Raw genomic sequence first — 14,708 nt, forward strand, 5'->3', positions numbered from 1 at the left:
GGGATAAGATTTAGAATTAATTGGAATTGATTATTTTGGTGGAGATAGAGATGAGGCTGCATGGCTTGGAGAGGAGGAGGAGAGGATCGTACAGGGAGAGGAGGAGGAGTTCGGCCAAGAGGAAAAAGGGAAAAGAGAAAAAAGAAAAGGGAAAAAGGAAAAAAAGAAGGAGGGAAAAAAAAGAAATTGCCTCCAATTTTGCCGATTTTTATTAAGTTTATTAGACCAAATTTTATTGACTGCAGTTCAAATATAAATCCTGTTAATCATTTAAAATGCTTTCGGGACATTTTAGAATATCCGAAAAGCTTCCAATTAATTAAATTAATTTATTACACTGAGTTTTCTCCTGAACTTTAATTAACAAATTATTTTTAATGCATTATTTATTTAATTCTTGGCTTGGGTGAAACTCAGGGCGTGACAACCACCGAGCCCAAACCAGTGTAGGCAGGTAGAACATGTTCTATTGCTCGGCATATACTGATTAATCGTGATAGGGTGGATCGACATGATAGATTAATGAGGGACTATTTTTGCGATAATCCTACGTATAGTCCCATTTTATTTCGTCGGAGGTATGCAATTATTGTTTTACGCATTTTTTTCACCTCTCGGTTACTCGTATTATAATCGTACTTTTTATATTTGATATCTTGTAGGTTTAGAATCACTACACCACAACACCAAGATTAGGGATAGACGATCTGACGGTAAAAGCAATTACAACGACTGACAATCTGACGCTAAAAAGTTATAGTGATAGACTTCATCAGCCGGTGTAAGTCCTACCGGTAAAACCGTTTAGCGTCAGACAACACTTTTACCGACAGATTGTCTGTCACTTTGAATATTTATAGCGACAGAAAGTCCGCTGCTATCTATTACCGATAGATGCTTTGTTAGCAAGCATATACTGACAGATCGTCCAGCTACCCATGTATCTGTAGCGACACATTGTTTAACAGGACAATTTAAATATAAAAAAATAAAAAAATACAATTAGGAGTTATTTAGCTCATATCAAACCAGCATTCAAGATTAATATCCATCACATAAATAGACACACACATCACATAAGCCTTGCTTTTCACATGGAGGTCAATAGATATATATATAGGCCCTGTTTAGTTCCCAAAATTTTTTTTCAAAAACATCACATCGAATTTTTTGACACCTAAATAAAGCATTAAACATAGATGAACCAAAAAACTAATTGCACAGTTATGGAAGAAATCTTGAGACGAATCTTTTGAGCCTAATTAGTCCATGATTAGCCATAAGTGCTACACTAACCAACATATGTTAATGACGGATGAATTAGGCTCAAAAGATTCATCTCGTGGTTTCTAGGCTAGCCGTTGAAATTCGTTTTTTTATTCGTATCCAAAAACCCATTTCGATATCCGGTCAAACGTTTGAAATTCATTTTTTTATTCGTATCCAAAAATTTTGGCAACTAAACACCACCATAAGATCATCCAACAAAGTCACACATTACATCGATCATGCAATATTGTCACCCACCAAAAGCTTACATGAATGCACACCCAGCAAGCAATATAATTGTTAGGCTTGATATACTAAGTTTTGTGCACGCGATCATTTTTAGGAACTAAAAACCAAAAGCACATCCACAGGGTATGTGGAGAACCATTTTCCAGAAACTCAAGTCAAAGACTGCCCAACACATCCTGAAAAATATAAGAACCATGTAATTAGGCAAGTGGAGAAAATATGTGAAGCTGCTGTGCAATATAAGTTTATAATCCACAAGTGGTGATCCATTTTCTAGAAATTACAGTTCATAGTGGTTGGGTACATGTGCAAGTAACAATTATAGTTATAATGGAAGCTTACACATAGGCCTACTCAAGACATGGCTTTTATTGTTCCTCGTTTTTATAGAAGTAGTGCAAGCTTACAAAATTATTACACGGTGAGCTGTTGCCAAGATTGCACTGACTATATTTTTTATATAAGAGCCTGCACTTTAGATCTATATTTCATAGTTCTATCACCTCCTCTTACGAGAAAAAAAAACAGGTGGTCATTTTCATTCCTCCTACATGTTTCTTATTTCAGCTATACTTGATAGTTGTAACTATTCCATTATCTCTGACAGAATGCAGTATTTGCGTTGCAAATATATGCCTTTTACAAGTGGTCACTAGGTTTGTATACAGTTTGATGAATATAAATTTAGGGACATACCTGCAATGTTCTTGAGAGGGGTACTGGATGCCCTCTTGCACTCCTTTTTCCTGCATTCCTTTATCTATCACACATAGGTTTAATTAGGAACATTGGTCATGCATCAGAAATCAAACCAGAATGAAAACTATGTATCTCTAGTTTATTACTTTATTGTATGGCCATGCAATGCTCATCTTGAGAGCACTAGCCATAGTCTTCATGTCCCCATAACTCCGAGGCAATGTAGCATCCTTTTCATCACAACAGTAACAGCTACTTCACAATATTCATTCCCAAGAGGCTGGCCTCCTACCATGGTGTTTGGGTTAATTGAAATGACTGTTCCCCTAGCCGCAGGTAATTCATATCTCAATATAGTAAATAATATGACATCCTTTCCAACCTAAAATAAATTATGCATCCATAAGAAATTTAAAGCAAGAAATGTATATGAAACCACATAAGAATGCAGGAAGACAAGAAGATTACAAGGTCACTATGAGAAAAGCGAGGAGGGGCATGCTTTGTTGCCGTAGTTCTCTTTTTTATTGGTGAATGGGTTGCATCTGGTCTATAGGGGAGCAAGCTCTCATCAGTTCCAGCCTAAAGTAAAGATACACTCATGAGAGTTGCAAAACATGGAACATAATTAAAATTGTAGAGGAACATTGTTGCAGCATTGCAAGATTACATGTGTATCATTTGCAAAACGAGGAAGGATATCATTTGTTGGTGCAATACTCATGTTAATAGATGATCGGGATGTAGTAAGCCTAGGGGGCAGCATGCTCTGTTCAATTGCAGCCTGAAATAAATGGTGCACTCATGAGAACTATAAAGCATATGAAACATATTTAAAATCAAAAAGAGAAATTGCAGTAGCATGGCAAGATTACATGTGTATCATTTGCAAAGTAAGGTTGTTGGATATCACTTGGTGCAGTAGTGATATTCCTAGCTGATTGGGCTACAATAGGCCTAGAAGGGGGGCAAACACTCTTGCATTTCAACCTGAAAAAATCATCCTCTAACTCATGAGAATTGTAGTGCAGGGATTATTTGGAAATATTACATGTTTATCATTTGGAAAGAGAGGACGAACATTTGTTGTTGTTGTAATGTTCATAGCTGATCGAGCTACAACATGCCTATGGGGGAGCACGTTCTCATCTTCCTCGTCATACTGATGATTATAGTCTTGATCCTCTACATAATTATCGTATTCTTCATGCCGAGGAGCATTATGTGCCTCACCGATAGATCCTTCAGGTGTCGGACTCTACAAAAATAATCAGAACAATAATATTCATTGGCTGCTACCAGATAAATGTTTGTTCACATTTAGACATGTAAAGAGATAATTTAGTTTGAGTTTTTTTACCACACACTGTCATGAATTAGAGGCATGTTGTGACAGGACTTCAACATTTGTCCCTTCAGCATTTGTCCTTCCTTGTGCCTTCCTTTCCTCTTCCAATTCTGCAATGCGTTGCTTGAGAGTTCTGTTCTTATTTTCAGCTTGTTGTCGAGCCCAAATTTCCATTTGCATCCTTGTTGACATGAGCGCTTTGAGCCCTGGGGTAGCAACCTCTCGGGGAGTTGGTCCTAGACCCAAAACACGAACACGTCCTCTTTATTGGAAAATACCAAAGAACCTTCTTAGGAACCTTGTACACATGTTTTCTATCTAGACTCTTCCTAGCTGATTTCTAACGTGAAACCTTGCACTTTGGACATGATTCAGAATTTGCATGTTCCTCCCAATATAGAATGCAATTATTTTCACATGCATGAATACTAATGTACCCAAGTCCTATGGACTTAATCAATTTCTTAGTTTCATAGTAGTTTCTAGGTAGTGTTGAACCCTCAGGTAAGACATCATTAAATAGATCTAGTATAAGGTCAAAATTTCTATCGGTCCATCCTCCAAGGAGCTTGATGTGAAGAAGCCTAATCAAGAAACGCAACTTAGTGTACTTCTTGCAATTAGGAAATAATTCTTGATTATTGGCTTCTACCAACTTTTGGAGATCAACTAGTTCTTTAGGAAGCTCAACGGAACTATTGTCATCAAAATCCCCTCTATCATCTAAACCACAAGCTAGGTCTCTAAGCAATGCAGATATGTCATCCTCTTCACTAGACTCTTCCACAAGTTCAACACCATCACCATTATCGGTATTCACATAAGAGGAGCTAGTTTCCCCATGTAAGTTCCAAGTTGTTGTCACACCCGGAGTTTCGTCCTAAGCCTAAATCGTAAAAAGAAATCCGTAAATAATAATTGGCTTAATTAACTCAGGAAAAATCCCTCTAAAAGGAATTAATTCAACTAAATCGAGGCTCGCAAATCGACTAACAGGATTTAAATTCAAATTGCAGAAGTATAAAATTTGGCCAAACAAATTAATTTAAAACTCGGCAAAAGTGGGGTTTTCCTTTTTCCCTCCTTTTTCCTTTCTTTTTCCCTTCCTTCTCAAATTGGGGCGAAGTCCAATTTTCCTCCCTCTCTCTTTTTCCTTTTCTTTTTCTTTTTCTTTTTCTTCCCGGGCCGGCCCAGCCGAGCCGGCCCACTCCTCCTCGGCCAGCCCAGCCGCGCCGGCCTCTTCCCTCCGCCTGCGCGCGCTCCCGCCTGGGCCGCCGCTCGGCCCAGCTCGCCGCGTCGCCCGCGCCCGCGAGTCCGCGCCGCCTCCCTCCTCTCTCTCGCGCCACTGACAGGTGGGGCCCACCTGTCAGTGACTGCTTCGCCCGCCGCGCCCGCGCCGCGCCGCGTTCGAGCCGGACTCCGCGCCGTCGCCGCAACCGCCGCCGCCGAGACCGCGCCGTCGCCGACTCGGTCTCCAACCTCCGCCCGCCCTAGCCGGTGCCGCCACCCTATAAATCCCGAGCCGCCGCGCGCCGTCGCTCACTTTCCGCCGTCCGCCCGAGTCGCCGCCGCGCTGCTGCCTCTCGCCGCCGCCGCACAACTTCGCCGTCGGACGCCTTCGTCGCTGTCCAGCCGCGTCATCACCTCCGCGTCGCTGTCGCCGACCGGTCGCCGTCCTCGTCGTCGCCGGTGAGCGTCCCCGCGCCGCGCATTCCTCCGTCGCGCCGTCGCCGTCGCGCCCGGTCGCCTCGCCGCCGCCGATCGATCTCCGCCGCCACCGCCGATCTCCCGCACCCGCCCGCGTCGCCACCTCCGCCTCGGTCTCGCCGACCCGCCCGCGCCCTCGCCGCCGCCGGTGAGCCCCCGCACCCTCCTCCCCTCTTTCTCCCCCTTTCCGGCCGACCGCCGCCAAGTCGCGCGCCGTCGCCGGACGAGACCGAAGCTCGCCGCTCCCGCCGGTCGCTGTTGTCGTCGTCGCCTCCGCGTCGCCGACGTCTGGCCGCCGTCGCTTGCGCCCACGCGTGCCGCGCCGTCACCGCTCGCCAGTCGCCGTCGCCGCTGTCCTTCCACCACCGCCGTGCGTCACCGCCTCGGCCGTCGTCGTCGTCGCGCCGTCGCCGCCCGCCGGTCGTCGCCGTCGCGCCGTCGCCGTCGCGCCGCGTCGCCGTGCGCCGCCGCCGCCGCGTCACCCGCCGCTCCCGCCGGTCGCCGCCGTCCGCCCGAGCCGCGCTCTGCTCTGTTCCTCTCTCGCTGACGAGTGGGTCCCACCCGTCAGTCGTCCCCGCGCCCGCCTCCTCTCTCTCTCCTCCCCGGGCCCGCGTGTCAGTCTCTCCCTCTCCCTCTCTCTCACCGACAGGTGGTCCCCACCTATCAGCCGTCAGCTTCCTCTCTCCTAGCTGACGTCAGCAGCCCCATTAATTGCGCAATAATTGATTTAGGACTTTTCTGTTTAGCTAAAAACCCAGAAAACTTCTAAAATTCATAAGTAATTCATCTAGTCTCCGTTTAGGTCCATTCAAATTTCATTAAATTCATGAAATTATCAAGAATCCGTTAAAAATAGTTTCTTTTGCTGCAGTAGAGTTTGTGCCTGTTTTTTTATTTTTGTGCTCTGTCGCTTAGATTCGGACCCCGCCGAAGAGCCGGTTTACTTCGAGATCGTCGCCGAAGTTCCCCAAGGGCCAGAGCAAGGCAAGTGACACTCATCCTTGAACATATTGAACCCATTATTGCAAATTCCCCGCTTTATTACTTCAAATATGCATTGTTTTAATTAAAGTACTTACTTTATGTTATTTTCGGGTAAACCTTATTATTATGCCGTTGTTTATCCAACTTTATTCATTGCTGGACCAGGGGTAACTTGATTAGAGTCAGGCCTAGGTTAATGCTTAGCCATGCTTAGAACAAATAGCTCATGGGATCACATTTAATCATGCTTAGTTCTGAATACCTGAGATATTGATTCACTACCCGGTTCGGGTTAATGTCAACTAAAATATTGATAATGGTGGGCTGTGGGTGCATGGTTTTGAGAGTCGCACCCATGGTAATTAAGGACCGGTTCACGGGAAACCCTGGAAGTAATTAAGTGCTAACCACATGCCGAAATGGGTAAGGTGGAATTTGGAGCATGACTTCGAACTATTTGACGTACCCAGGCAAGGGTAGGCGTGATGGAGTATGGACGGGCAATCGTGGTGTAACGAAAGCTTCTCCTGCTTCCGGATCTACCAAGGCACAAGAGGGGACTGCCCGACTTGGTGTAAAGGAGGGGGTGAAACCTGAAGTGTGGTGCGATTAAATAGGGAGGGTTGTGTAACGGGTCCTATCACGGTCTCCTTTCCGGTATGCCGTGGTGGTATGTCGGCGCACGTTCAAGTGTAGTGGAGTCGTGTCTTGTGGGTACAGTAGTACACCTCTGATCAGAGTATAAACTATTCGAATAGCCGTGCCCACGGTTACGGGCGAACTCCCAGCTTCACTGTGATTAGTGAACCTTTAATAACTTGAGTAATTGGTTTTCACTCGGGACTACTGCAACGTGGTGTAATGTTGAGTAGTGGTTGGGCCTGTTGCAACGTGGTGTAACGTTGAACAGTGTTGTGGTACTTTACAACTGCTTATTTTATTTATGCTTTACTGTTCTTAATTACCTTTATTCTTTAAGCTCTGTTATTTATTTAAACTGCTGCTTTATTGCAACTATCCCTAGCCTGTCCTTGTAAATCCCGTTGCATCATTTATTCTCCCCTTGTCCGTGTTACTTGTTGAGTACGGTGGTTTGTACTCAGCCTTGCTTAACTTTCCCAACCCAGAGCTAGAAGCAGAGTCCGATGGAGGTGCCTCTCAGGAGTGAGCTGTTCCGCCGTCGAAGTGTTGCCTGTGGACTGGAGCCCTACCCGCTGGAGCTAGTCTACCCTTTGTTTTTCTTTCCGCTGCATTTCCGCTAGAATAAGTGTAATTTTCAGTTGTTTCTAAGAACGATGGTTATGTAATCAACATTGCCTTTTTGTGTACCCTGGCTGGTCCTGGACAGGGATTTAATACACAATTAAGTTCAGAAATTCGTGTGAGGAATTTCTGGGCGTGACAGTTGTGTACCCCTGTAGAAACCCATCACATATCAAGTGCTCTCATATATCAGTTGAGTCCCTCCAAAATGAGTTAACACACTTTCTGCATGGGCATAGTATCTTGTCCCCTACCGCTGAATTTCTAAATGCAAAGGCCATGAAACCGTTGACCCCCCGTAAGTATGCCTTTGTGTGCCTAGCATCACTATTCATCCATGATTTATCCATGAGTCCTTGTGGGGACTGAGTGTGTACCTGTAGTACTTGAATCTGTTGCGTACAAGCAATGAGAAGACGACGACTTCGATGCAGCAATCTACAACTCGTTGGGTTTAGTGAGCCAGCTACACAATACTTTCACCGAGGGAGAACTGAAATGAAGAAGCAAAGAATAAATCAATTATATATACCATTAAAAAATCAATTACGCCTGCTTGTAACACTGGAAACCAACAATCTCTTAATATACTAAATATATAAGGCATTGGTATTTGTATGATGATCTCTTAATTAACTTGATTAATCAGAAATAAAATCATGAGCCTAAATTCTTCCCACAATACTGCCTGGCCTCTAAAAGAATTAATCTAAACACAATGTGCTATTATTTTTTCCCTTTAGCATCGCTAATTAGGATAATGGTTGTCAAATCCAATTTACGAACAAGCCTAAAATATTGTGCTATTCAGGAAATTTTCAATCTACGGTCTAAGCTCCGGACACATCAATGCAAGTCCAAACAAAATTAGCATAGATATACCATGTTGTGAAAGAACTGTCATCACATAAAACAAATGAACACAAAAGCACTTGCAGAACAAACCAATACAAGGATGTTTCATATAACTTCTACAATATCTAGGATAGGACTGAGGATGAATAGGAATTTTGTTGTGGAAATATTCAAGTGCACAAAAAAAGGGGTGACTACTAGAAGATTTCATTTTTGATGCCAAACTGCATATATAATGGATGATAGCACTACAAATATCAGCTAATAAATTTGGGCTATGATATGTTTACATTCAACTTAGTTTCTAATTTCTTGGTTTTCAGCCACACATTTTTTTTGTATTGAGTTGGTCTATTGATTAATTCCAGACTACAATTTGTGTATAAAAATCGTATACTTAAAATAAGTACGGTGTGCAGAATAACAATTGCATATGATAGTGCTGCTACTAACAAGAGGCCATTACTGTCTAACCTCGATTGTGCTTAATTTCCAACTTTTGTGTCAAACAAAGAAGATGTTTCATGCAGAGAGAAGAACATAAATAAATGGGTCATCTGGAGTTGATAGATCATAAAGCACGTCAGATCTGTCTCACTGTCTTAAATAGGTAAATATAGAATTAAAAGCACTTTACAGAAACCAAATTTGAAAATTCTTTGTTCAGTGAACAACTGTAATAAACACTAAACAGGAAATCAAGTGTTGTCCTTAAAAAATTCAGCAATGTTTTCAGTTAGTGACAGATGTAGAACGCAATAACTAAGGTGCTCCCAGATTAGAACAGCAAGGAAGCAGCCCAAAAAAAATGCAGGGGAGGGCATTTGGACATACTGATGGATATGCAACAAAGGGCACAAATCGGAGTGGTGCAGACGCTGGATTGCTCCTAGTTGCTCGCTCCACCGGCGGAGGCTATGGCTGCAGCAGATGTGTTCCTCCGTCTTGAAGCTTCAACTGCTGTGTTCCTCAGTCTCGACACTAGGTTGCCCGGGGAGGCACGAGTGTGTAGTGGCCAGGTGTGGGCGACGCAGCGCGGGCAAGATTTGGGCCTGGAGGGAGCAGAGGACGGCCAGGGCAATGAGATTTGGAAGGGAGAGAAGGGCTCTTGCACAGAAAACAAACAAGAACAATAAGCAAAAGAAGGAAGGAGAGAGAGGACAACCAAACACAAATCTGAAAGATGCTGACGGAGAAGAGGAGCTGAGGGGGTTGACGTGCTGCCGGATGCGCAGGTGATGGCTACCGCAAACTGTGTTCTGCCTGTGACCGCACTGAGAGCGGCAGAGGGAGGCGGGCGTTGCGGACTACCGCGCGGCAGAGGGAGGCAGGCGTAGGGGACTACCGCGCGGCGGCGAGCGTGATTGGAAGGAGAAGGTGGTAAGGGATTTGGCGGAAGGGTCTAGGGTTTTATGTTGGGCCAGGCCAAAATTGGCGTGGGAATGAAAAGATGGGCGCAAGAGTAAGCGGTGGTGCGTTTGAGGATTGGCCACTTATTTTTAGCGACAGACAACGTGATGCTTTACATTATTTTAGTGTCACATATTTGAATGTTAAATATGGCTGCCTATAGTGACATACAACATGACGTTGTACATGGTTTTAGCGTCAGACAGTCCGTGAGTTATCTTTAACGTCAGATCCACCATCTACAAAATTAATTTTTAGCGACAGACAACTGACGCTGATTTGGTACGTGTTGTGGTGTAGTGAATGGCTCGATCTTTGTATATGCGCATTGTGCATGCAGTAGAAAATCATGATTATTATTTTCTACAAAGAAAAAATGCAGCTGGAGTACATGGATTATCTGCATTGCAAAAGATTACTGTTGCTTTTAGAATGATTACTTTTGGTGTGTCCACTGATTCTTTGTATCTTCGGATTGCTGAGAGTACCACTTTAGAGAGTCTTAGAAGGTTTGTTTCTGCTGTTGTTGAAATATTTGGGGATGAATATTTAAGATTTCCCAATCAAGATTATACTAATAGATTGCTTGCAATTGTAGAAGAGAAAGGCTTCCCAGGTATGCTTGGGAGCATATATTACATGCACTGAAAGTGAAAAAATTGTCCAACAGCTTGGCCAGGTATGTACCAAGGTCATGTTAATGAGCCTACAATAATTTTGGAAGTTGTTACTTCATAAGATTTTTGGAATTAGCATGCTTTTTTTGGATTACCTGGTTCTCACAATGACATTAATGGTCTTGACTATTCCCCGCTATTCACGAGGTTGAAAGTGCATCTAGGCCCCTAATTTGTTTTGGTGATTAATGACAATCAAATGATGAGGACTAATGACGTGTGTGAGAATGTGAAGGTATAAATAGTCCTTATGAAAAAGTTGTTGTTGTGCCGCCCACGTGAAAAGAGAAGTAAAGTCGGTATATTCGTGTTGGCGTGTGTATTTACTTTGAATTTGAGTCAACTAGGAATGCCGTACTATAAAGAGGGGTTTTGCAAATGAAATCTAGCAATGAATCCGGTGCTCGGAAATATTTTTGAAGTGCACCTTTTGCTATCTTTTTGAAGTTGTGCTGGAATTTACAAAAGTTCCGAAGGTATTGTCGGAACTTCCGAACGGGTCAGAATCGGTTTTGTATGTTTGACGGAAGTTCCAAAGGAGACCTTCGGAAGTTCCGATGGGGTCAGAATCGGTTATGTATGTTTGACGAAAGTTCCGAAGGAGACCTTCGGAAGTTCCGAAGGGGTCAGAATCGGTTCTGTATGTTTGACGGAAGTTCCGAAAGAGACCTTCGGAAGTTCCGAAGGGATCAGAATCAGTTCTGTATGTTTGACGGAAGTTCTGAAAGAGACCTTCGGAAGTTCCGAAGGGGTCAGAATCAGTTCTGTATGTTTGACGGAAGTTCCGAAGGAGACATTCGGAAGTTCCGAAGGAACCAAAATTGGTTCTGTAAGATTCACGGAAGTTCCGTTGACTTGACTTTTCACAGTTGACTTTGAATTTTCTAAGTGTTGGGGGCTGCTATTTTGAACTGACCGGAAGTTCTGAAGAAGACCTCCGAAAGTTCCAAAGAAGGAATCTTTTGCCCCCAACAGGCAGAAATTGAGAGGGGGGTATAAGTACCGCCCAACCCCTCAAGCTAGGGTTGTTGCTTCACATGTTCATCTCTATGCCCTTGGCTTACTTTTCTTGAGATTCACTTTGAGCCTTGCTTTCTCATTTCCTCCTCTCCACGGATCTAAGTGATTTGGATTTTGTCTGTGTGAGAGTTGATTGTTTTGAGTTGGTTTGAGTGCTTGGCGTTGACTTCGTGAGAAATTTCATAAGCACTAGATTCATCCCAAGATCTTTTTGCTAGCTTGCTACTCTTGGTGGTTCAGGACACCTAGACGCTAGGCGTCGTTCCTGGAGACACCGAAGCTCTTGTGGTGTGCTGGGAAAAGGTTTGTGAATGTTGGATCTCACCTCCGAAAGGGAAGAGATACCTCGAGTGAGGGGGAGTGCACGAGTGCAACCCCGAGGAAAGAGTTGTGGAACCCGGCTCAAGTTTGAGCTCCTCAACGGAGAGTACAATCCCTTCGAGGATTGGAATTTCGGTAAAAAGTCTCCGTCTATACTTGTGGTGAAATCTCTCTAACTTGTTATTTAAGCTTTGGTTTTGGTTGCCGCGCGCACTCTAGTTGCTGTTTGTGCAAAGCTTGGAGGTGGTTTGCTTATTTGAGGTTTGGTTGGCTAGATCTACTCCTTTCTCGCTCTAGATCTAGTGCTGTCGGAAGTTCCGAAGATCAACAGAACTTCTGAAGGCCGGAAGTTCCAAAGCCACTGACCGGAACTTCCGAAAGTCTCAGCTTCCGCTTTTTAGGTTTATTTTTAAATCGTCTATTCACCCCCCCTCTAGACCTTGATATACTCTTTCAGAGGTTAGATGAGGGACAAGCTCCACAAGCAAATTACACCATAAATGGTCGCACCTACACAATGGGATATTATCTTGCAGATGGTATTTATCCTAATTGGGCCATGCTTGTTAAGTCAATTAAATCTCCACAAGACAATAAGAGAAAGTTATTTACTCAAGCTCAATAAGCTCATAGGAAGTGTGTCGAGCGGCATTTGGTGTTCTTCAATCTTGTTTCGCTATTGTTCGTGGGCCTGCCTGTTTATGGGATCAAGAGACACTTGGTAATATAACGCTTGCATGTATTATTATGCACAACATGATTATTTAAGATGAGAGAAATACCAAAGTTGACTACAATTATGAATTTATGGGCACTCATGTCACACCATGAACATTAAACTGAACTGAATGAGTACATTCAAAACATTTGTGCCATTAGAAACCCACAAGTAAACCATCAACTGCGAGAAGATCTTGTGGAGCATATCTGGAAACATCATGGAGGAAACTAGATGCTAGGTTGTCAAGTTTCATATATTTATGTTTTTAATCCCTTTCGATGTAACCAATAACTGTAGGCAACCAACTATGTAGCCCACTTTTTCATCCATTGCAACCAGTCTACAAATTTATGGGACAAGTACATTTAGTCCACAAATTTAAAGGTGCAAACAAATTAAGTCCACAAATGTAAACACTCATGCATTCAATCCACTAATTTAAAGACACAAACAAATTAAGTCCACAAATTTACATACTCATACATTAAGTCCACTAATTTAAAGGTGCAAACAAATTAAGGCCATAAATTTAAACACTCATACATTCAGTCCACTAATTTAAAGGCACAAACAAATTAAGTCCACAAATTTAAACACATACATTCAGTACACTAATTTAAAGGTGCAAACAAGTTTTGATGCAAATAAAGATACCTCACTCTAACTCCTTGAGCCGCCTAACAAGGAACTCATTTTGCAAAAACTCATAATACATTTTCCTGGGGCCATTCAAGGTGCTTGTGTCAATCGACATAATCCTCTCCTCTTCGACCATTCTGTTCAACTCTATATCTTTGCTTTTTGCCTTGGCCTTGGTCTTCATAGATGCAGCCTTCACCCTTGCAATCTCTATCATCTCTTGCTCACGTTGGCATGCTCATTCATACCGCTCTTCTTTCCTCTTCTCTTCCATAGAGTCAATTTCATTCTTTTTGACCATATTTTTTTCAACAACATCACTCAACTCAGCGTTGTTCTCTTGTCCAACATTACTTTTAGCTCTTTTTGCCACCTTCCTACCACATGGCTTCTTCAAAGTACCATCTAGTGGATTGCCCTCAACATCGTCATCATCATTAGGACAACATGAGTCCACGCTAGCAGGAACAAGTGAAGCTTCTCTCATGCTTGGTGCCTTCAGCGTGTTCTTCATTTTTTAGATGTCAACCAATCTTTCCATTTTGGAGCATGCTGTAAAAGAGGCCAACAGTGCAAGAAACCAAACTTTCTCTTCTCTGTTGCCTCAAAAGTTCACAAGCTTGGATAATTTGCAAACATACAGTTGTAATGACAAAACATTTCAGTTGAGAACATTCATCAAAGTCCACAAATATGAAAAAAAACAAACCTTATCTCTCTCTATCATCCCACTTAGCCTCCTAAGCTCTACGTCATCCATACATGATGCAAACTTGATGACATTCTTCTGTATATCACCCAATGATGCATGAGTGAGCAAGGAATGCGATCTGAATCAAATATTTTCTGCTCATGGTAGTAAGCATGGTATCGGAGTTATGGGACCAGGGGTATCCCCTACGCATGGTATGCTCGCAATAATCTCGGCCCGACACATGGGGTCTCTAAAGGAGGATGTGGTCGTCGCGGCCGCCCGCTTCGGGGTCAGGCCCGGAAGGGTAGGTCAGGACGCCCCGACCACCACAAGCGTGTGGTAAGTGGCCTTCGGGCTCTCCACGTGCCACGCAAAGCAACGATTCCCCCTGTGGCCGCATTTACCGCAGTAAAAAAGAGGGCAACTGGCGTGGTGTGCCATCATCATGATGGGCGCGGGAGCATGTCTAACTAGCATTAAATATGGGGCAGGTATTTAGCTCGCTGTTATCTCCCTTGAGATAAAAGACGGTTTGGGGGTTGCAGATTCAGTTGCACGATGGGGCCCCTGTCACTTCGAGGGTGATCGGTCACTCCCGCTATCGCTGCGATGGACGGCAGCAAGAGGAGAGGCGGGCAACTACTCAAGCCAAATTGGCGAGTTCCAAGGAGCGCTCCTCCTCGCCTTATTCGCTGATAGAGAGGACAGGAGGGATAGAACATGGTGGCCACGCATCGCCTGCTCCTTGACAGATGGGACCAGATGGATAGCACATGGCGGCCACGCCTCGCCTGCTCCCTGACAGACCGGACCAGATGGATAGCACATGGCGGCCACGCCTCGCCTGCTCCC

At 43.8% G+C, this 14,708-nt stretch overlaps 1 long non-coding RNA gene across 1 annotated transcript; it reads right to left on the reverse strand.

Annotated features, from left to right (window-relative positions):
- Nucleotides 1-1,411: 1,411 nt before the first annotated feature.
- On the reverse strand, nt 1,412-9,462 carry LOC107304075. Its single transcript, XR_001550073.2, has 10 exons — nt 9,209-9,462; nt 7,897-8,012; nt 3,578-3,801; nt 3,299-3,475; nt 3,093-3,207; nt 2,888-3,001; nt 2,686-2,799; nt 2,364-2,599; nt 2,215-2,278; nt 1,412-1,694 (listed from the first exon to the last, which is right to left on the reverse strand). It is a non-coding gene; the product is annotated as an uncharacterized LOC107304075 (long non-coding RNA).
- Nucleotides 9,463-14,708: the final 5,246 nt, after the last annotated feature.

Source organism: Oryza brachyantha, chromosome 4, assembly GCF_000231095.2.
Source record: "Oryza brachyantha chromosome 4, ObraRS2, whole genome shotgun sequence".
NCBI lineage: Eukaryota > Viridiplantae > Streptophyta > Magnoliopsida > Poales > Poaceae > Oryza > Oryza brachyantha.